This window comes from Papio anubis, chromosome 10, assembly GCF_008728515.1.
Source record: "Papio anubis isolate 15944 chromosome 10, Panubis1.0, whole genome shotgun sequence".
Taxonomy (NCBI): Eukaryota; Metazoa; Chordata; class Mammalia; order Primates; family Cercopithecidae; genus Papio; species Papio anubis.
This window is the reverse complement of record NC_044985.1, coordinates 114,449,020-114,472,097: the sequence shown is the minus strand read 5'-3', so window position 1 is coordinate 114,472,097 and position 23,078 is coordinate 114,449,020.

Sequence of the window (23,078 nt, the reverse complement as noted above, 5' to 3'; positions counted from 1 at the left end):
AACCCCTGGAACCTGTGAATATGTGACCTCAGGTGGTAAAGGGACCTTTGCAGATGTGATTAAGATCCTTGAGGTGGGGAAAGTATCCAGGGTCCTCTGGTGGGCTCAGTGTAATCAGAACAGTGCTTATAAGGAGGAGGCAGGAGAGTCAGAATGAGGAACAGGTGATGTGGGAAGGGACGTGGTGGGAAAGAGATCGGAAGACCCTCTGCTGCTGGCTTTGAGATAGAGGAGGGGCCCTGAGCCCAGAATGAAAGGAGCCCTAGAAGCTGAAAAAGGCAAGGAAATGAGTTTTCTTCCTAAGGACTCCAGAAGGAACCAGTTTTGCTGACACCTTAACTTTTAGTCCAGTGAGACTGATTTGGGACTTCTGATCTCCAGAACTATAAGACAATAATGTGTGTTATTTTAACCCCTTAAGTGTGTGGTAATGTGTTGGCACAGCAAAAGGAAATGAATACAAGACTGTGAAAGAGTATTCTTCACTTTCTGTGTAGTTTGCCTAGGGAACAAAGATTCTGTGTTTTACCAGAAGAACCTTCTCTGGTTTATGTTGACTTTAGGATGTCCTTGTTTTTTCATTATTTTTTTTGAGACAGAGTCTTGCTCTGTCGCCCAGGCTGGAGTGCAGTGGCATGGTCTCAGCTCACTGCAACCTCCACCTCCCGGGTTCAAGCAATTCTGCCTCGGCCTCCCAAGTAGCTGGGATTACAGGCACGCACCACCACACTTGGCTAATACTGTATTTTTAATAGAGACGGGGTTGCACCATGTTAGTCAGCCTGGTGTCCTTGATTATTTAAGAGAGCAAAGTTTTCTCACTTAGGAAAAAGTAAGATTCTTTATAATCATGCTACCTCCCATGTTTATTTTTAAAATTTTTTGTTGTCACTTTAAGTAGTCAAGAATTGTTTCACAGTAGCTCATGATCCTACCTCAATGAGGTGTTCAAGTCTCCTGATAACTTTTAATATTTTCCCTTCCCTAAATTAATCCTAAATAGTATCTTCTACACCCAAAACTATCTTTGAGATTTCCCAGAGAAAAAGACCACAAATGATTTTTTTTTTCTCCTTGTAGAAAGAGAAGTGCTAGAAATAATTAGGTTTATTTGATATATTATTGATGAGTTGCATGGAAAGAGTCCTCAAATCAGAAGAAATACTTAGTCTTGTCCAGGTTAAATTTGTATTGCAAACTGTTATTAAATACAGATATTTCAGGAATTGTATGCTATGTGGAAAATTCCTAGAGATCCATCAATGCCTTTATTGTCCGTGATATGTTTCTCAGTGCTGCTTTATCTGCTGTTAGACAACCACAGAATATCGTTATCAGTCATAATTTCAGCTAGCTCTTAAGGTGATAACTGAATCATAACTTCTGTAATTTGTTGTTTTTTTAAATTTTTATTTATTTTTACATTTTTGAGACAGGGTCTTGCTCTGTCACCCAGCCTGGAGTGTAGTGGCTTGATCTCAGCTCACTGCAACCTCTGCTTCCCGGGTTCAAGCAATCCTCCTACCTCAGCCTCCCAAGTATCTGGAACTATAGGTGAGCACCACCATGCCCAGCTAATTTTTGTATTTTTTGTAGAGACAGGGATTTACTATGTTGCCCAGTCTGATCCTGAACTCCTGGACTCAAGCAGTCCTCCCACCTCAGACTCCCAAAGTGCTGGGATTACAGGCGTGAGACACTGCACCCAGCGCCATAACTTGTTTAATTTGAATATAGCATCTCCTATACCAGCAGTTTTCTTTTTTTCCCTTCCTTCCTTCCCCCCTCCCCTCCCCTCCCCTCCCCTCCCCTCCCCTCCCCTCTCCTCTCCTCTCCTCTCCTCTCCTTTCCTCTCTTTTCCTCTCCTTTCCTTTCCTTTCCTTCCAGAATCTCACTCTGTCACCCAGACTGGAGTACAGTGGTGCACTGCAACCTCCACCTCCTGGGTTCAAGCGATTCTTGTGCCTCAGCCTCCTGAGTAGCTGGGATTACAGGTGTGCACCACTGTGCCTGGCTAATTTTCACATTTTTAGTAGAGATGGGGTTTCACCATGTTGGCCAGGCTGGTCTCGAACTCCTGGCCTCAAGTGATCTGCCCACCTTGGCCTCCCAAAGTGTTGGGATTAGAAGCATGAACCACTGTGTCCGGCCCTGCCAGGGGTTTTCAACTGGGGACTCACATCACCTACCTGTGAAGTTTTATTAGTATGCAGATGTTTAGGACCTATTCCATATTTACAGAATCTCTTCATTTCATGTTCTTTATATATCCTTAGTATATTCTAACAGTATGTTTAGTATATTAGTGGTATAGTATGTTGGTATTATTATATGTTACACCTAAAGATTTTTTTCTTGGTAAAGATTATGTTCCTCTGTTTTTATAAATTGGAGATAGCATTCACTTTTCTTTGGAAATAGGGTTACTCATTATGTTCATAAACATTTTTCTTTTGTTTTTCCTTTTTTTTTTTGGATGGAATCTCACTCTGTCGCCCAGGCTGGAATGCAGTGGTGCAATCTCGGCTCACTGCAAGCTCTGCCTCCCAGGTTCACACCATTCTGCTGTCTCAGCCTCCCCAGCAGCGGGGACTACAGGCACACGCCACCACGCCGGCTAATTTTTGTATTTTTAGTAGAGATGGGGTTTGACCGTGTTAGCCAGGATGGTCTCCATCTCCTGACCTTGTGATCTGTCCACCTCGGCCTCCCAAAGTGCTGGGATTACAGGTGTGAGCCACCGTGCCCAGCCTATGTTCGTAAATATTTCATCCAAAACAGTTTTTAGATTGACTTTATTATTTTGGTTTGCATGCCACAGAAACAAACAACATCTCTGTCAGTTTTACTATTCTTGTTATAAACTCCCAGCAGATCTTTCGCTTCTGAAAATTGTCAAAAGTTAAGCACAGCCATTTTATTTTATTTTATTTTATTATTTAATTTAATTTATTTATTTATTTATTTATTTTGAGACGGAGTCTCACTCTGTCGCCTAGGCTGGAGTGCAGTGGCGTTATCTCGGCTCACTGCAACCTTTGCCTCCTCAGTGCAAGCAATTCTGCCTCAGCTTCCTTAGTAGCTGGGATTATAGGTCTGCGCCATCACGCCCGGCTACTTTTTGTATTTTCAGTAGAGATGGGGTTTCACCATGTTGGCCAGACTGGTCTCGAACTCCTGATCTTGTGATCCACCCTCCTCAGCCTCCCAAAGTGTTGGGATTCCAGGCGTGAGCCACCGCGCCCAGCCTAAGCACAGCCATTTTATTTTGTCATCTACGGATAGGGTTTTTTATTTTACTCTGAAGCTTCCCTGAAAGCTCTTGTAATCAGCTACAGACCACAGTGCTTCATCTTGAACAAACAAGGACTGTCAGAAATATGTAGTAAAGGACTATGCAAGGGACTTTAAGTGCAAGCTTCTGGTGGCATCATTCAAACAGCTTTGAGACCACACGAGCAGACTGAGTCAGGATTTCTAGAATTCTAGTTGAGATGCTGGTTAGTTCATGAGATGACTAACTCAAAATCCAGTGGAACAAGAATGTATTACCTAAGACTAAATGAACTGATAAGAAATGATGGTGGGTTTTGTTTGCAATGTTTTCGATGTGGTTTTAATGTTCTATTTTCTGCATATGTAAGGAACCCCCTTCTCTTTTCTCTTAAGCTCTCCATGACTCATAACAGTTTGGTAGACTTCGGTAACCAGAAACAAACCATTTTTAAATATCTTATTCTCCCTCCCTGACCTCTCCAAAATTCAGAAACTCGCATTGAGTATTCTTTATTATTATTATTATTATTATACTTTAAGTTCTAGGGTACAGGTGCTCAACGTGCAGGTTTGTTACATATGTATACATGTGCCATGTTGGTGTGTTTCTCATCATCTACATTAGGTATATCTCCTAATGCTATCCCTCCCCGCTCCCCCTAATTTTATGGCAATATGATTATTTGCGTAGGTTCAATGAGAATCTGCCTTCCTTATTAACAGGACATAATTGGAAACATTGATTATGCCCCCAAAACTTTGCCTGAAATATCGTGTTTGCGAACAATGTTCATTTAATCAGAAATTGCCTGACATGTTAAAGTAACTAGGGTTGACTTTATGGAGCCAATGCTTGCCAGCCCTCTGACTTATGGAGTTGTCAGCCTTACAGGTAAGTTAGGAAGGTCACTTCCTTGCAAGCCTGTGAACAGTAGGATATTGAGGGGTCCTTGAGAAGAGAGGAATTTGCTCAGATTTATAGGTACCAGAAGTAATTTGGAAGTCAAGTTCTTGGTGTGGCTTCCTAGTTTCAAGAGGCTTTCAAACGTCCAATCTGAGATACCTTATTAAAGCTTCCAGCAAAGCAAGTTTAAGGAGGCCTATCTGTTAAATTACCATTCTTGCTGCTCCTGTGTAAATAGTGAGATGAAATCTAATGAGGCCAGCCTTATTTTGTGATGAGGAAAAATATTTCTTTGAGATTATCTCCGTCAAAAGACAGGTGTCTAAAATGAGAAATTTTATGTTTCAGTATATAGCACACCCTTCCGGTTATCAGACTCCGGCCCTGTGCATTGCCTTTGAGTCTCCTTGGACCTCTTTACACACTGCAGGTAGCTGATGACTATGCAAACTCTGTCTTGTCTGATGAGATTTAATTGGCTGCCTTCCCCTACTCCTCATAGAAAAACCAGTTTGGGAACCTACCTTTCAATTTGATTAGATCCTGTTGCCTTGCCCAAACTGTCAGTCCTTACCAAGTTTTCCATTTCTCCAGTTTTCTTCAATATCTGACTACAGTCCACCAAACTAACTTTCACCATTTTTTCTTCCTCAAGCCTGAATTGGCATCACCAAGAATTTATACCTGACTGCCCAAATCCCTTTCAGGACTGTGGGTTGCCTTGCAGCTGGCCTTTTCTCCCAGAATCTGAAGGAGTTCTACAAGCTGAGGCTTAGTAATTTGGTATAAACCTTGAAAGACTCAGCCCCTCAGCATGCCATGCACAGGCGACAATTCTCCCTGGACAAGCTGCTGCCTGTATGCCCTGGTATGACAGGTGCCAAGATTGTGGACAATATCACAAGAACATTGACAGCTTTAAGAAATTCAAAAACTGGTGCTGGAAGATTTTCTTCTGCTGACCTCTTGGAGTTCACTGACCCAACTAATTCTCAGATTCAACTACTGGCTTTTACTTTAATATAACTTTTATATTATTATTTCATTATTTTAGAAATCCATATATATATGTATTTTTAATTTTTATTATTATTTTTTGAGATGGAGTCTTGCTCTGTCACCCAGGCTGGAGTACAGTGGCATGATCTCAGCCCACTGTAGCCTCTGCCTCCTGGGTTCAAACAATTCTCCTGCCTCAGCCTCCTGAGTAGCTGGGACTACAGTCGCCCACCACCACACCTGGCTAATTTTTGTAGTTTTAGTGGAGACAGGATTTCACCATGCTTAGACATCCCTCTTTTAAGATGTCTGTGGGGAGGGGAGCTGGGGGAGGGATAGCATTAGGAGAAATACCTAATGTAAATGACGAGTTGATGGGTGCAGCAAACCAACATGGCACATGTATACCTATGTAGCAAACCTGCACATTGTGCACATGTACCATAGAACTTAAAGCATAATAATGAAAAAAAAAAAGATGCCTGTTCTCCTGGACCCTAAAACAACTCACCTCTTAACAGATGGTTGAACTGGTTTCACAGGAACAGCACCAACAAGAATGCAGGAGGGCCCTGCTTCACCCCACTCAGGCGGTGCCTGCATTCTTCAGTCTGAATTCTTCAGTGATGAGGAATATTCATCTTGAACAAGAGCTGGGACTGACAACACTGAACTTTTTTTTTTTTTGAGACAGAATCTCACTCTGCTGCCCAGGCTGGAGTACACTGGCACAATCTTATGATCATAGCTCACTGCAGCCTCTGCCTCACGGGTTCAAGTGATTCTCCTGCTTCAGCCTCCTGAGTAGCTGGGATTACAGGCACATGCCACCACACCTGGCTAATTTTCGTATTTTTTTAGTAGAGGTGGGATTTCACCATGTTGGCCAGGCTGGTCTTTGAACTCTTGACCTCAAGTGATGTGCCCACCTTGGCCTCCCAAAGTGCTGGGATTACAGGCGTGAGGCACCATGCCCGGCCAGTATTGAACTTTATCTGAGCCGTGTGCTAACTCAGCAGTGGTGATTAAGAAATGTCTCTACCTTTTTGTGTTTCAGAAATGGCAAACCAGATGACCACAAAAGGCCACACTGCCCTTACAATTTATTCCAAAAGACCGGTCTTCATCCTGCCTTGTGACTCCCATAGACTCCAGGATGCCTCCCTCTCTCTTTTTTTTTTTTTTTTTTTGAGATGGAGTCTCGCTCTGTCATGCAGGCTGGAGTGCAGTGGCATGATCACAGCTCACTGCAAACTCTGCCTCCTGGGTTCAAGTGATTCTCCTGCCTCAGCCTCCCCAGTAGCTGGGATTATAGGCATACACCACCATGCCCGGCTAGATTTTTTTCTATTTTTAGTAGAGATGAGATTTCACCATGTTGGCCAGGCTAGTTTTGAACTCCTGACCTTAGGTGATTCGCCCGCCTCAGCCTCCCAAATTGTTGGGATTACAGGCGTGAGCCACCGCGCCTGGCTGATGCCTCCCTCTTTTACCTTCCTCTGTAAAACCCCAGGCCCCCTTCCTTTTCTTTGAGAGGTTCCTCATTAATGAGCATTCTCCTTGTGGCACTAGCTTGAATAAAACCATCTCCTTAATCATCAAGTGAATTTCATCTGTCACAGTGCCAGCAACGAACTCTCATAAGGGCAGCCAGCACATTGCCCCTAACTGTCCTGCTGGAGTGACAACCATCTGTACTGAGCCCCTTTGCAGTCCTCCTGTGGCTTACCCCTGTGGACAGCCACCCTTTCAACATCTCAGTTATGAGCAAGTTCAGAGAAGGAAGTGTGGCCCTAGACACCTTAGGCAGTGGTGCAGTTGTGGAGGGGAACTCCCACATTCTGTCTTGAGTGAAAGAGAAAGGAATTGGTCTGAGATGCTTCTGAGCTGCGACAGTGGTAAACACACCCAGGTATGCCTTTATCAGAAGGAGGAAATAACATCCAGGAAGCTTAGGTCCCACCCTGGACAGGCATTGGGCAGAGGCCAGGCCAAGGCAGAGCTGGAGTGGAGCAGGTGCCACTCAGGTCTTGGAGCTGGCTCAGTGCCCAGTATGAAGGCCAAGGGTAAGCCTGGAAGTTAAAAGTGCCAAGGGGAGGCTGGGCGTGGTGGCTCATGCCTGTAATCCCAGCACTTTGGGAGATCGAGACTGGTGGATCACCTAAGGTCAGAAATTTGAGACCAGCCTCACCAACATGGTGAAACCCGGTCGCTACTAAAAATACAAAATTAGCCCAGCGTGGTGGCGCACACCTGTAATCTCAGCTACTTGCGAGGCTGAGGCAGGAGAATCACTTGAATCTGGGAGGCGGAGGTTGCAGTGAGCCGAGATCATGCCCTTGCACTCCAGCCTGGGCAACAAGAGCGAAACTCTGGAAAAAAAAAAAACTTCCAAGGGGAAGTCCTACAATCTGGGGAGAAGGGAGGCCAAAAAAATAAAAGGTGTGCACATTTTTAACCAATCTGCCCTCATCTCATTCCCCCTTTTGGTGGGGGAGCAGGGCAGGCAGGGATGGCTCCACCGGGTTGAGTGTGTAGTCGGGGTGTTTGAAGGCAGCAAGCGACAGGACTTGCCATTTCTGCAACTTCACAGGAATTGAAAGGTGGACTTCCTGATTTCAGCAAGGGCATGTGACAAGAAGGGTGAGGAGACCCAGATGATGTCTCCATTCTGTAATCATGTCTTTTGCTGCCTGAGGCTCCATGGTCCATAGTTGATTTTCTTCTGATGTGTCGGATACCTGCTTCAGCTTGATAAAGCAAGCATGTTGGTGGTGAGGTCCCCAGGGCTAGTGATAACCAGGGAGCCCCTGAGAATTCCTAGGGACTTTGAGTATTCTCTGTGGTGTTCCCAGGCCTTGCCTAGTGCCTGTACTGAGGAGGCAATTCATGGTGCTTGAGAATCTGTACTTACTGCACAAAGCGTGTTCTGGGCCATGTAAAGAATAACAAAGTAAGCCGGGCACAGTAGCTCACACCTGTAATCCCAGCACTTTGGGAGGCCGAGGCAGGTGGAGCACTTGAGGCCAGGAGTTCAAGACCAGTCTGGGCAACATGGTGAAACCCCATCTCTACTAAAAATACAAAAATTAGCCAGGCGTGGTGGTGCATGCCTGTAATCCCAGTTACTTGGAGGCTGAGGCATGGAAATTGCTTGAACTTGGGAAGTGGAGGTTGCAGTGAGCCAAGACCATGCTACTGCACTCCAGCCTGGGTGACAGAGTGAGACTCTGTCTCAAAAAAAAAAGAATAACAAAGTAGAAAAACTCATCAGAAGCAAGATAGGAGAATGAGTTATGCTGGCTGTATGGCATGTAGCCAGGGGTGATGTTAAAATTATTCATAAGTATAACTATACAGGCACCAACTAAATACAATGGATTCCAGCTGAAAATCAGTCTTGTGTATAGCAATGGTAGGATGCCTCTGAGGACTGGCCCACCTACTGTTTTTGTTGTTTTTTTTTTTTTTGAGGTGAAGTCTCACTCTGTTGCCCAGGCTGGAGTGCAGTCGCTCAATCTCAGTTCACTGCAACCTCTGCCCCCCGGGTTCACGTGATTCTCCTGTTTTCCTGCCTCAGTCTCCCAAGTAGCTGGGACTGCAGGTGCCTGCCACCACATAGGGTTAATTTTTGCATTTTTGTAGAGGCAGGGCTTTACCGTGTTGGCCAGACTGGTCTCAAACTCCTGACCTCAAGTGATCTGCCCACCTCGGCATACCAAAGTGCTGGGATTACATGTGTGAACCACTGCGTCCGGCCACACTTTTAACAAAGATGGGGGATAGAGAGATGGATTGACATACGTTAGGCTTCATACTATGTCTCCAGAATTGGGATGCAAACTGTGGCCAGTGGGTAATCTGTGGAGTTAGGACTCAACCTTGATGAACAGGGCTATAATGGCTGGAAGTGGGGCTCTGGTACAAGAAACAGAGTGAATTTTCTTGTTTATGTCATCCGTAACACCAGCATTTCAAGGGACCAAGAGTATTACAGAGTCCAGGTTTTCAGAGGCTCTGGCATCAGAAATGAGTAAATGAGCCTTCATTGTCTTCCTAGGCCTGATCTTGACCTGAGCATGTCTTGCCAGAAGACCTGACATCTGGGTCCCTCTACATTGATGTCATGACATCTGGGTCCCTCTACATTGATGTCATGACATCTGGGTCCCTCTACATTGATGTCAAGAATACACACCCGTGTTCTGACTTTTTCCCCAAGGAACATGCTGGAGGGGTCAAAATGGCAGAGCTAGCCCCCCGCCCCCTTCTCTGCACTTTTGGAATCCCTGCAGAATGGATGTGGGACCTTGTCTAGGAACCGCTGTGGTAGGCATTGACTTGCAGCTGGTATCTTGTTATGCTGGTGGGTTTTAAGAGAGCTCAGCGATAACTGTTTCAGGATGGAGGATCTTTTTCAAGTAAGGTGGCTTGGCTGACTCCTGTTATTTGGGCTTGTGTAACAAGGTTTTAACCAAGTGGTTGCCTAGAACCTGGTTGTTTGAAAACTCCCGTCGTTCAAAGTTAAGTGCCTACTCTAAGTGGCCAAGACTAAGTTTTCCTGGCTCAAAGTGGTGTCAAGCTGCAGTGGCCATCCCTCAGGGACCTCTGATGCCAAGTTTCATCTTTCTAAGCCTTAAAGCCTATTTTTATGTAATTAATGTTCTGGGGGTTGACTTTGAACAGGACTGGTCTTTGAAAAATAAGCAGAAGAATAAAAGTCCTCTAGCAATATCATGGCCCCATATGCATGGCTGAGAGGTTCCCAAGTCAGCAGGCATGGGTGAGCTGGGTTAGGGTAGGCTTGGAAGAGGGCAAAAGAGAGCAGGTCCTTGGTTTCCTGGGAATTTTTTGCTCACTTTGGGGTCCAAAGTATATTCCTTCTATTTTGAGGAGGCCCGTTGACAAGGCCATGATGGAAAAGTACATTGTTGAGTGTTTATGGTGACTACAGAAGTGTGATTCTTCCTGGCATTATAAAGGTTTGCTACTTGACTGCAGATACCTCGCCAAGTCAACCTCACATATTTTGTTGTTGTTGTTTTTTTTTGTTTGTTTGTTTGTTTTCAAGACAGTTTCTCTCCGTCGTCCAGGCTGGAGTGCAGTGGTGTGATCTCAGCTCACTGCAACCTCCGCCTCCCGGGTTCAAGTGATTCTTGTGCCTCAGCCTCCTGAGTAGCTAGCTGGGACTATAAGTGTGTGCCACCACATCTGGCTACTCTTTTGTATTTTTAGTAGAGATGGGGTTTCACCCTGTTGGCCAGGCTGGTCTCGAACTCCTGGCCTCAAATGATCTGCCCACCTCGACTTCCCAAAGTGCTGGGATTATAGGCATGAGCCACTGCGCCCAGCCCCAACCTCATGTATTTTGAATATGTATATTGGGCAAAGGATGGGTGAGGCACTAGTCCCCATGTATGCTAAAGACAGGGTCCAGGAAAAAACCATGAGTCAGGACACCAGCTCCTCTGAGTTGGCTCTGTGAGTTGAAAATGATCAGAAGTGAGTGAAGGTCGCTAGTGATGACTGTGATTAGGGCCACCAAGACAAGATCTGGGCCTTGGCAAGAAAAAGTAGGGGTGCATGTTGGATGACTAAAAGTATTCACATGGGATTTGCATGGATATGAAACACAGGCGGATCCTAGTTCCTCTTCCGGACCTCTCTTGTCTTGCTGGCCCCTGCCTGATTCTGGGCAGTCCTGTTTTAACGTGAGTTCCCTGTTCTCCTTCTTTACGAAGACACCCGTCCCTGGTGAGTGTGATCAAATACCAGCTAACTCCCATAGTGAGTATCTTCCAGATTGTTCTGGATGGAAGACCTGCACTTCGAAAGAGGAACATAACCATTTAGCTGTGCTTCTGGTATAATCTGGATGAAGGACACCTACCTAGGATAGTGTTGGTTGCAAGAAGCTGGATGAAGCTCCGTGTCCAACTACCTAAGGGAGGATGAAACCAAAGGCTTCCAGTTAGAGGGGCCAGGAGCAGTGGGGTGTCCAGCAAGGGTTACAAGGAGCAGTCAAGGACCTCTGTGGGTATGCTCTTGGCACCAAAGGGGCACCCTAGAAGCAGGGACTCATCTGTGCTGTCTGTCCATACTGGTGTGTCCCTGAGTTCAGAAGACCCCCTGACATCCTGTAATCTGATGTGACAAGCATTACAGTAACTCGCAGTTCCACAGGTAGCCAGACTCTTTCTGCCCTAGGTCTTAGGGCAGAGGGTTGAGTTTGGATTCCTGGTGGATGATGTCATTCTTGATGGTTGGGAGGGGAATAGGAAAGGAGCATCTATTAAGCAGAGGAATGTGCTGTGGTTCCCTTGTGTGATTTGCCCATTTGACTGGTGAGTATGTGTGTTGGGGGGAGGTGCACATAGGTGAATGTGTGGGTGTGTGTGAGTGGGTATGATGTGTAGATGTGGGGGAGCCCCAGGCAGTGCCTGCTGGCTGGGCTGGTCAGGAAGTCAAGAAGAGGCAGAGTCCTATTAACCTGGCGTCTTCTGCCCTGTTCATCTACTGATTAAAAAAAAAAAAAAGAAAAGGGGGCTGAGTCTGCCAGGTGGGACCAACATCAATACAGACACGCCTGACCCCCCAGTGAAGGACGACCAGTGACCTCTGCCAGCATGTCCACTGGCTCACCTTCTCGAATAAGAAGGATCCAGGGGTCAGGGCCATGCAGGAAATGGGATGGAGGCACCAGACCCGTACCCTCAAGCAGCAGCCGTGGCTGGAAGCCAGCCTTCTCAAGATTCTGCAATGGTGGAAGAGAGCGCGGGGAAGCTGCCAATGACTTGGTTTAGTCCCACTGCTTCCAGAGGGAATTGTTCAGCTGCTCCTGGAGTGATGCAGAAGATGGGCTCTTTCTGGTCCAGGCATGGTCTGGGTGACCATGCCTGGACCGGTGCAGCTACGATGCAGCTGATGGGTGTGGCAACTGGCCTCCATTTGCCAGCAGGGCCCCCAGAAGGAGCTGTGATATCTCCAGCTATTTTAGGACCAATGCAGAAGATTGCCACAGTGTCTGAGGAACAGTACATCACAGTACATAAGGTACATAAAGTGTGTTGGAGATGGCCCAGATCAGATTCATCAAACTGAAACTTGATTTCTTTCAGGCTGAAGATCTCTGTGTACAGTCACAATCTTGGTGCAGCTCCTGCAGACCCTGGTGCATCAAGTCATACCAATTCCACACCCATAGCACATGATACTAGCCACCTCCAGGATCATTAAAACACATTTCTGGCCATTTCTGGACTCAGTCCAAGGATAGAGACTGACTATGGAACAAACAAATGACAGATTAGAAGAGACAAATATTACTTTCACAATGTGTAAAGTACCAACAATGTAACATGTATTAAATGTGTCTGTAGTCTGCATATCTGAGTTGACTATTTGCGTTCAGTGGCCCAGGCCTATTTTACAGTGGTTATACCACAAACCACCCCACACCCCAAAGCACAAGGCTACATTATTGGTGGATGAGATACCTCTAATGACATAAAATCCTAATGAATTCAATAATCATTTGCATGCCCCTAGTTAAAATTACCAAGCAAATTAACCCCATCACCATGGAATGTTTCTAATTAAATTTATATTGAAACAGGCCAGGTGTGGTGGCTCATGCCTGTGATTCTAGTGCTTTGGGAGGCCAAGGCAGGCGGATCACTTGAGGCCAGGAGTTTGAGACCAACCTGGCCAACAAGGTGAAACCTCGTCTCTACTAAAAATTCAAAAATTAATCGGGCACAGTGGCACATGCCTGTAATCCCATCTTCTTGGGAGGCCGAGGCAGGAGAATTGCTGGAACCTGGGAGGCGGGGATTGCAGTGAATCAAGATCGTACCACTGCACTCCAGCCTGGGTGACAGAGCAAGACTCTGTTTCAAAAAACAAAAAAATAAAAACAAAGAAAAGAAATAAAAATTACATTAAAACAGCCCAGGCTGGGTGCAGTGGCTCACACCTATAATCCCAGCACTTTGGGAGGCTGAAGTGGGCGGATCACTTGAAGTCAGGAGTTCGAGACCAGCCTGGCCAACATGGAGAAACCTGTCTCTACTAAAACTAAAAAAATTAGTGAGGCATGATGGTGGGCACCTGTAATCCCAGCTACATGGGAGGCTGAGGCAGGACAATCACTTGAACCTCCCAGGTTCAAGTGGTTGAACCAGCTACCTGGGAGGCATAGGCTGCAGTGAGCCAAGATCCCACCACGGCACTCCAGCCTGGGCAACAGAGGGGGACTCCGTCAAAACGAACAAACGAACAAAAACCCCCACAGCCCAATTTCCTTAATTTTCTTTTTATTTATTTTTTATTATTTTAATGTCAGAATTGCTTTTATTGGGGTGGATGCCCATGGTCAGGGCAGTGTTCTGCCCTCGAAGAGGTGCCAGCAGCCTGACACCTCACCTGCCACCCGCCCAGGTTAGTGGAACATGCAAAGTTTGGAGGGTGGAGGCAGGGGTGGAAACAGCCCAGTTTGTAACTGGCATTTCAGATTCACCCATTTTTGCCTGAGGTTGCAATTTTTTTAAATTTTTGCAATCAGACCTTAGCAATGACCTTGAGCAGTAGGATACAAATAACTCCCACATACTTAGCTTTCCAATAATGGAACACTAGGCATAAATGGGTTAAGTTCTATCACTGACTACTTTAACAAATATTATCTCTAAAGACATCTTGATTACATCGTAGGACAAATTATGTCACAAAAAATATTTATAAACATGTGGCTATTTGCCAGACTATCTTGGGACCAAAAAATTAGTTGTGCATTTTTGTATTATTTGTATTTGCTGAATAAAACTCTCATGGGACTTTATACTTAGCAGAATTGGCCACACATAAACAAGCATATGCTGAATACATACAAAACTGAGCATTTGCACATTTGATTTAGTTTGTCACAAAAGTGACATAAAATTGGCCATTCTACCCCTGAATTAATTTATTAATAATTCCTTTCCCATAAAATAATGAATACCCTGAGTCACTACTTATACCATCTCTGCATAACATTTTTTATCTTTTTGTTTTTGATGCCCTTCTGATTCTTGTAATTGGGAACTGCAAAACCATAAACATTTGATATACAGCAGAACTTCTGCAGATCAATACAGATTGGACCTTGATTTTAGTTTTAAAAATTACTTCACTTCATTAAGTAACAAAATACTTTTATAATAAGCATTTCAAAAAGCAAATTAAGCCTTCAAATATTAAACTCAAGTACACATACCCAGATATTCATGCCCTAACAAAATTTTAACACGTTTTGTGAAATTCAAATGGGTGCAATTAAAATGGAACCAATCACCTGTGGTGGAGGTGGGGAGGAGGAATGTAAGAGGGGAAGAGGCTGGATTCTAAGCCCCAAGATAAATCTAGGCATTCTTTCCAGATCCCCCACCTACCTAACAGTATTCTTTTCTTTCTTTAAAAATCAGGAGAGAGGTTTGCACCAAGTGACAGTCTCTATCTTTCCAATGGAAAAAGAAAACATTTTACATGTACAACTTCCAAGTTTACCATAGTCAAGATTCCTGATTTATCAATTCTTTCAGGTCGCTGCTTCTCTGAGGCTAAGGAATATTTATGTCTTCTGAATGTCCTCTTTGCTCCTGGCTGAGTCATCTGTGAGGCTGGATCACTTTACCCTTTTCTCAGGCTTGGGACCAGTGTCTCTTAGATGTCAGTCACCACTGTAAAGTTCCAATGAGGTGGTGGATTCATATTTCACCTTTAATGTATCCTCCTGCTAACCTCTGTGTTCTCTCCGTCTCTCTTTCCTCTCTCTCTCTCTCTCTGTGTTTTCTCTCTATGTCTTCTCTCTCTCTTTTCCACCATCTAGCCTTTACCCCAGTCCCACCTGCAAAGTCAGTGTACTTTGTCCAAGTCTTACAAGGGCACATCCTAATCCTGTAATGACAGTTGTGTAGAATCTGAGGGCAGAAACCAAACATCTCACAGATACTTTTATTTATTTATTTTTATTTATTTTTGAGATGGAGTTTCACTCTTTCACCCAGGCTGGAGTGCAGTGGCACGATCTCAGCTCACTGCAACCTCCACCCCTCTAGTTTAAGCAATTCTTCTGCCTCAGCCTCTTGAGTAGCTGGGATTATAAGCGCACACCACCAAGCTCGGCTAATTTTTGTTATTTTAGTGGAGCTGGTCTCAAACTCCTGACTTCAAATGATCCACCTGCCTCAGTCTCCCAAAGTGCTATGTTCACAGGCATGAGCCGCCACAGCCAGCCTATTTTTATTTTTTAAACTTTTATTTGAAGTTCAGAGTTGCACGGGCACGTTTGTTACATAGGTACACTTGTGTTGTGGGGGTTTGTTGTATACATTATTTCATCACCCAGGTATGAAGCCTAGTACCCATTAGTTGTTTTTCTTGATCCTCTCCCTCCTCCCAGCCTCCACCCTCCAAAAGGCCCCAGTGTGTGTTGCTGTCCTCTATGTGTTCATGTGTTCTTATCATTTAGCTCCCACTTACAAGTGAGGACGTGCAGTATTTGGTTTTCCGTTCCTGTGTTAGTCAGCTAAGGATAATGTCGCAAAGACTTTTCTTTAAAAAAAATTGTATCGTGTGTATTTGAGGTTTATAACAAATGTTATGGGATACATATAGATAGTAAAGTGGTTACCATAGCAAAGCAGACTAACATAGCCATCATCTCACACAGTCACTTTCTTTTTTGGTGACAAGAGCAGCTGAAATCTACTAACTTAACAGAAATCTCTAATACAATATAATTGTATTAACTTTAGTCCTGATGCGGCACATTACACTTCTAACCTTGTTCATGCTACATATCCCACAAAGACTGAAGTTTGTTTTTTTTTTTGAGACAGAGTCTCGCTCTGTCACCTAGGCTGGAGTGCAGTGGCACGATCTCAGCTCACTGCAACCTCTGCCTCCCAGGTTCATGAGGTTCTCCTGCCTCAGCCTCCTGAATACCTGGGATTATAGGCGTGCTACCACGCCCAGCTAATTTTTGTGTTTTTAGTAGAGACGGGGTTTCGCCATGTTGGCTAGGCTGGTCTTGAACTCCTAACCTCAGGTGATCTGCCGGCTTCAGCCTCCCAAAGTACTGGGATTACAGGCGTGAGCCACCGCGCCCAGCCTGAAGATTGCTTTATATCTTGAAGTAATAAGGTTAAAATTGTGATTTTTCTGTGAATCTGCTATGTACAAATTCCATGTATTATCTGGCACCGGTTCACCTATCTTATTTCTGATCCTAAAACAAAAGGGAAATGCTGTATTTCATCAAATCTAAGATACCTTGATTGTAATACTTGCCATTATTTTATGCCATATTAAGAGAAAACCCCTACCAACTATATTGTAACCTGCCATTGATCGCTAATTGCATCCTAATTTCGGCGATGTTAAAATGTTAAGAAAAAAGGTGTGTCTTAGAACTGATGAAGAGGAATTTTACAGGTGAGGAAGCTGGAGCTTAGAGAAGCTGGGTAATGTGGCCAGAGCCACAGAGCTAAGAAGCAGGGATCTTAGACCGCTCACTGCCTCTCCAGAGGTCTGAAGGCTTTTCTTTTCCCGAGTGGTTTCTTCTTTCCTGCCTGCCTTTTGTCAGGAACCTATGTTAAGCCATCTGTCTGGAAAACACGTTCTGCCCTTTAAACTACCCAGACTTCTACCAGAGCTAAAACAACAGGCTTTTTGAGACGGCTTCCCCTCTTCACGGAGCCTAATTATAGAAACTGTCCATTCTGCTGTTGCTGCATTATTTTTCAGTGGTAGGGTCACAGGGGAAGCAGTGGGAGCTGGTGATGGCTGCGAAACCTTCCCCTTTTCCCCCACAGCTCTTTGTGTCTGAGGCACCCAGGGACAGCCACGGTAGCAATGAGTGGTTTAATAAAAGCTGATTTAGGGAACTGGGCCTATGGGAAAGTCCCCCCATGCCTCTCCTCATCAGATCTTCTTGCTTTTCTCTGTCAAAATTAGCTGCCCCTCTGATCCCTAACTCGATTTCACTCCTTAGACTTTGAAGCTTTGTTTCCCTCTGAAATGATGCTCTTTGTGGCCTGAAGTGAACTCCCAATTGCTAAGCCCACTGCCCACTTATGCAGTTGATTTATTTAGTGATTCACTCGATATTTCCGGGACACCGGTGACACACAGGTAGTCAGCTAGGCCCTGAGGGGGAACCGTGAGCCAACACACGCAATTCCTGTCCTCATTGGAGCTCACAACCCTCGGGAGAGAGACAGACACCATCCAAGAAGCTCATAAATAAATGTAAAGTGACAACTGTGATAAGAGGCTTTTACAAAAAGCTGTGGCAGAGACAAGTAGAGCTTCCTAAATATTCCATGAGCTGGGCATGGTGGCAAACACCTGTCATCCCAGCTACTCAGGAGGCTCAGGCGGGAGCATAGTTTGAGACCAACCAGGGCAATGCACCGAGACCCCATCTCTTAAAAATAACTAACTATTCCACGTACACCCCACTATTTCCCAGTCCCTTTTACAGTTTAGTTTGGGGCATGTGATCAGTTCTGGCAAGGACCTTGAGTGGGTGTGATTTGTGTCACCTCCAAGGATGCAATTTAAGTGCTGGTATGCTTCCTTCTGATGCTCTGCATTGGTGACATTGGGCGTGGTGTATTTCCAGGTGGCCGGCATAACAACAAGTGAAGGAGGCCTCCCTGAGCCATGTGGAAGTCAGGAGAAATCAGCTCTGTTGTGCTTGCTCACTGGGATTGCAGGTTTGACTCAGTGACTGGTGGTAACGATCTGAACTAATACAGAATCACATATTCCTAGGAAGGAAAACAGGGAAAGAAAGAACCAGGCAAAAGGTCAAGAAAGGCGTCGTCAGAGAAATTATGTCTAAGCTGTGGTGCAAAGGAAGAGTGGGAGTCAACTTGGAGAGCAGGGTGGGGAGGAGCGTTCCAGGCAGACTGATGGCATGAGCAAAGGCCCTGAGGGTGCCGGACATGCTTGATGGAGTGGACGAAGGGCAAAGAGATGGGAGAGTGCAGCCTGAGGGGCTTCTCTACCTTCTGGCTCATCTGAGACAAAACCTGGTGTCCAGGCCACACACTGGGATGCCATCTTTCAACCATGAGGAAAAGGCTAACAGAGGCCACCTTGTCCTCAAAATGCTATTGAACCATCACTGCTGCACAGCTATAGGCTGCTAGATGGGCCACCTAGGCTTAGCGTGGGGAGTCGGCTTTGCCCTCCTCCTTTCTTACCCCCTCACAACCAGCCAGCAGCCACCTGAGCTCTGTGTAGCTCATGATCTGCCCCTGTGTTGCCCTGTCTGGCTCTGCTCATAATAGAGGGCCCTGGGGAGGGGACGGGAGTCCTGGGAAGCTCTTACCCAGCATTGCTGGGGATGGAACCCGAATGCTGTGGGAGGAGCCAGGGGATAGCTGGGCAAGAGGACTGGGATCAAACGAGAGGACCATGGTGAGGACCACAGGGTATAAGGAAGAGACTTGGGGGCGGTACCCTTGAGGGTTCTGGAGGGCCAGTCTGACCTGAGTCCCCTTCTCAAAGGGTCCCACACTTTACGCCTGTGAATGCGGAAGCCTGGGTTGCCCAGTTCACATTTCTGAGGTGCACAGAGGCCCGAAGAGGGTGCTGGAGGCTGGGCAGGCACTTGCTGCCTCCCAAACTGTGACTGTGGTCTGCACCTGCCCCTTACTTTGGCCAAGCCTGCCTCTTCCATCTCCCCGCGGATAGCTCTGCCTGTTTCACAGCTGCTCAAGACCCTGTGGAGAGCTCGCCTCTTAGCACAAACACAGACTGGTGTCCAGGGACTCAGCTCTGGCCTCTGACCACCTTCCCATCACTCCTCTTCCCAGTCCCGCCCTCAGCTGGACCTAACAACTATTTCCATCCTTCATTGGCCTGAATATCAACCCTCTAGAGCAGGACAAGAGTGTTCACCACACACACAGAGGATGCATCGCAGCAGATCTCATGTTGGCCTAATCAATATCCAGCCCCATTTCTGCCTTCACACGAGGACCCTGATTTAGTTCCATGCAGCGGTGTGCCCAGCAGAAGGTGCTGACTCCATCTACCATGGCAGTCCTGTTCCCAGTTCTCTCGGCTCTCTTGCAGCCAAGAGAAGGCCAAGGGATGCGGTTCTCTCAAGAAGGCCCAGTGGGAATCTGCTGGAGAGGGGGAATGCTTTCCAGAAAAGGATTTGCTTTCCTGTTAATAGGGGAGATACACAGCTGGTACATCCTTTTCTCCTTCTTCCTTCCTTGACTGTAGATGCGATGGCTGGAGCAGGGACAGCCATCTTTCAACCATGACGAAATGGCTAGCAGAGGCCACCTTGTCCTCAAAAGGCTATTGAACCATCACCAACATCTGCCTGCCTCTAGACTTCTTATCCTGTATATGCCCTACTCATTTAAGCCACTGCAGCGATGGTGCTGTTGCTTGCAAAAAAATTGCATTCCTGTCTGACACACCTATCGAAGAACCTAGACTTGCATGATTTCTCTGATCTCCTTAATCCCAGTGACCCTCACCTCTGCTCCATTTCAGCCCCATACCACGTTCAAATCCTGGACCTTGTCATCACCTAGAGCTACTCTACACCTGAAATATCTGATACAAGCAGCTCATTTCCCTTCCTTCCTTCCTTCCTCCTTCCTTCCTTCCTCCCTCCCTCCCTCCCTCCCTCCCTCCCTCCCTTCCTTCCTTCTTTTCTTTTCTTTTTTTTTCTTTTGACAGAGTTTCACATTGTTGGAGTGCAATGGTGTGATCTCGGCTCACTCCAACCTCCACCTCCTGCATTCAAGCGATTCTCCTGTCTCAGCCTCCCAAGTAGCTGGAATTACAGGCACCCACCACCATGCCCAGCTAATTTTTGTGTTTTTAGTAGAGACAGGGTTTCACCATGTTGGCCAGACTGGTTTCGAACTCCTGACCTCAGGTGATACACCCGCCTCAGCCTCCCAAAGTGCTGGGATTACAGGTGAGAGCCACTGTGCCCACCCAGGCAGCTCATTTTGTGACTCACACTGTGATCTTTCCTTATCCCTGGGGTGATTATAAGAGGGTGCTATTCTTTGCGAATTGTAAAGTTAATGTGCACTCCCTTTGCAAAGGGTCAGGATCTGCAGAAAGCTCTCACTAATACTTCTTTCCGGTGTTCATCCTGTACTGAACACTGTATGGCTCCCACCATCCTGCTTTTCCAGTGTGTCGCACCCACCCACCCACCCTCCATTGTCTCTGAGGACGAGGTATTCCTCCTCATGGTCAGGTCCAGTCCCTCACAGTGCCTCACTTTTGTCCCTCTTGCTCCAATTTGCTCACAACTTGCTCCATTCACTCCTATCTCCTTCTGACCCTCAATGTACAAACATGCTCAAATTCTCCCCACCCAGAAAACACTTTTGTTTGATCCTATACTCTCCTCTTGCCACTCGCTCTTTCCTTTCCTTTTGCCCTGAGCTTATTATAAGAACCATCTTCATTGGGTAATCCCAGCCCTTGTTGCTCTATCATTCCCTACGACAGTACCCTGGTTCTGTCCCTACCATGCCACTAACTGTTTACCAAAGTCTCCAGTGACTTCCAGATTATCAAACCCACTGGATACATTTCAGTCCTTATCTTTCTGGGCCTCTTTGTTGCATTTGAAATGGCAACCACATTCTCCTCCTGGAAACTTTCCACTTCCTTGATTTCCAAGACAGCCTCTTGCCTGGAGCTCTTCCCGCGTGTCGAGCAATTCTTCTGAGACTGCTTGGTGGGGACGCGGGGTCTTGAGACCTGAGTCTTGCTCCTAGGCTCCCACGCTCAGCTTAGTGCTCTCCTCTGTCTCACACTGTGCCTGTCATTTCTCATCTGTGTTAGAATTTCTATCACCTCTATGCTGCCAACCCTCTAAGCCCTTATCTGGCTTCTAAGGTTCAAAAAATTGCTCTGCAAACTGTGACTTGCATCTCTAGCTGCCCCATGAACACCGCCATGTGGTGGACCACCAAGTTCAAGTTCCTCAGGATGACTTATGTGCCCTTGAGTTCTGGCTTCTGCTCATTCTTCAGTCTGATATCCAGTCTACTCACTCCAGAGGCACGGGACTTCCCACGCCACGCCACGATGCCTCATCCCTCTGAATTGTGAGGCATACAGCCTGAAACCCCCTTCCACTCCTTTCTTCTCTGCCTCATTCTTACTCATCCTCAGTGCCCAGCACAGGTATCACCTCTGCCAGGAAGCTTCACCTGCCTGTTGTCCTCAGGCAGAGCCAGGTGCCCCTCTTCTGGGCAACACCTGCATCACAGCACGTATCACAGCACATTGACTCCAAGGCATCTGTTCATGTGTTTCCCTCTAAGACTGTCCTTGAGCATAGGGACCATGTCTGGGTACCCCAAGCCCCTACCCAGCACAGTGCCTGGGGCACAGGGTCTATACCCCTCTGGACTCCTCCCTGTGGTGACATGATGCAGCTTCTGGTTGTTCAGCCAGTGACGTAGGGTTTTCTATTGCTCACAACCAAAAGCATCCTAGTTGATGCGTTTAATAAAGGTGTTTGAGTTAAACTGAGCTACTCACCATCTTAAGATATTTGAAGACAACTTCCTGGCATTCTGAGTTTATATTCCTCCATGTAGACATCTCTATCGACACCCCACCCGCCACCTCCCAAGCTCTTTATTTTTATTCAACTGAACAAATGAATATTGATCAAGTCGAACTGAATTTGTACATTTCACATGGGGAACTGAGCACTCACTGTGCAGTCAAACCTACTCCTTCTCGGGAGCTTTGACAAAAATCTCTTGGTTGGGAGATGGGCTCACAGTGTGTTCTCAAAGGAAGCTCTGAGGACCTTCTACTGTTGGGTGATATTAAAAGTGTAGATTCCCAGGCCTATCCCTGAAATACTGGGTCAGAATCTCTGGGAGCCAGGCCCAGTACTCTGCATTTTTACAAGAACCGTAGGATATTATAGCGAACACTCGAATTTGAGAACCACTTGTAGAAGAAAGTAAAGAAGAGGTCCATGAGCCTCTGACTCTCTCTGAGCTCTGGGGCCTGTGCTGATATCTGTGTTCTAGGTTTATTCATATCCCAAATGATGACAATACTGGAACTTTCTGCCTATTGAGGTTCCAGTGGCATAGCATAAGGACACTTTACAAAGTAACAACTAATCTTTGTATGCCATCTGTTGGTATTGCTCTAAGGTAAGTTCTGCTTACTTAGGTCTGTACATCTTATACATCTTAGATGTATTCCCTAAGAGCCCAGAACAATTTATATGACATAGCAGATGCTCAATAAATATTTGTGAATGAAGTAATTTTTCACGGTATATTCCCAGCACCATGTCAGGCACATGGTAGATGCTTTAAAATACCTGTTGAATGGATCTTCCTCAGACCAACATACCTGCTTATAATCCCCTTAACACTTTGGGCCAAGGGCTGATACTTTGCCTCACACGTCACGTGCTGAACTGTTTCTCTTGCAATTTAAGTCCCAGGTCAATTAGGGTTATATCTGTATTAGAAATGGTAGCTTTTGGCCGGACGTGGTGGCTCATGCCTGTAATCCCAGCACTTTGGGAGGCTGAGGTGGGCAGATCACGTGAGGTCAGGACTTAGACACCAGCCTGGCCAACATGGTGAAACCCCGTCTCTACTAAAAACTACAAAAAATAGCCAAGTGTGGTAGCAGGCACCTGTAATCCCAGCTCCTTGGGAGGCCAAGGCAGGAGAATAGCTTGAACCCAGGAGGTGGAGGTTGCAGTGAGCCGAGATCATGTGATTGCACTCCAGCCTGGGTGACAGAGCAAAACTCTGTCTCAAAAAAAAAAAAAAAAAATGGTAGCTTTTGGTGTATTTGCTGTCAAGAAGTA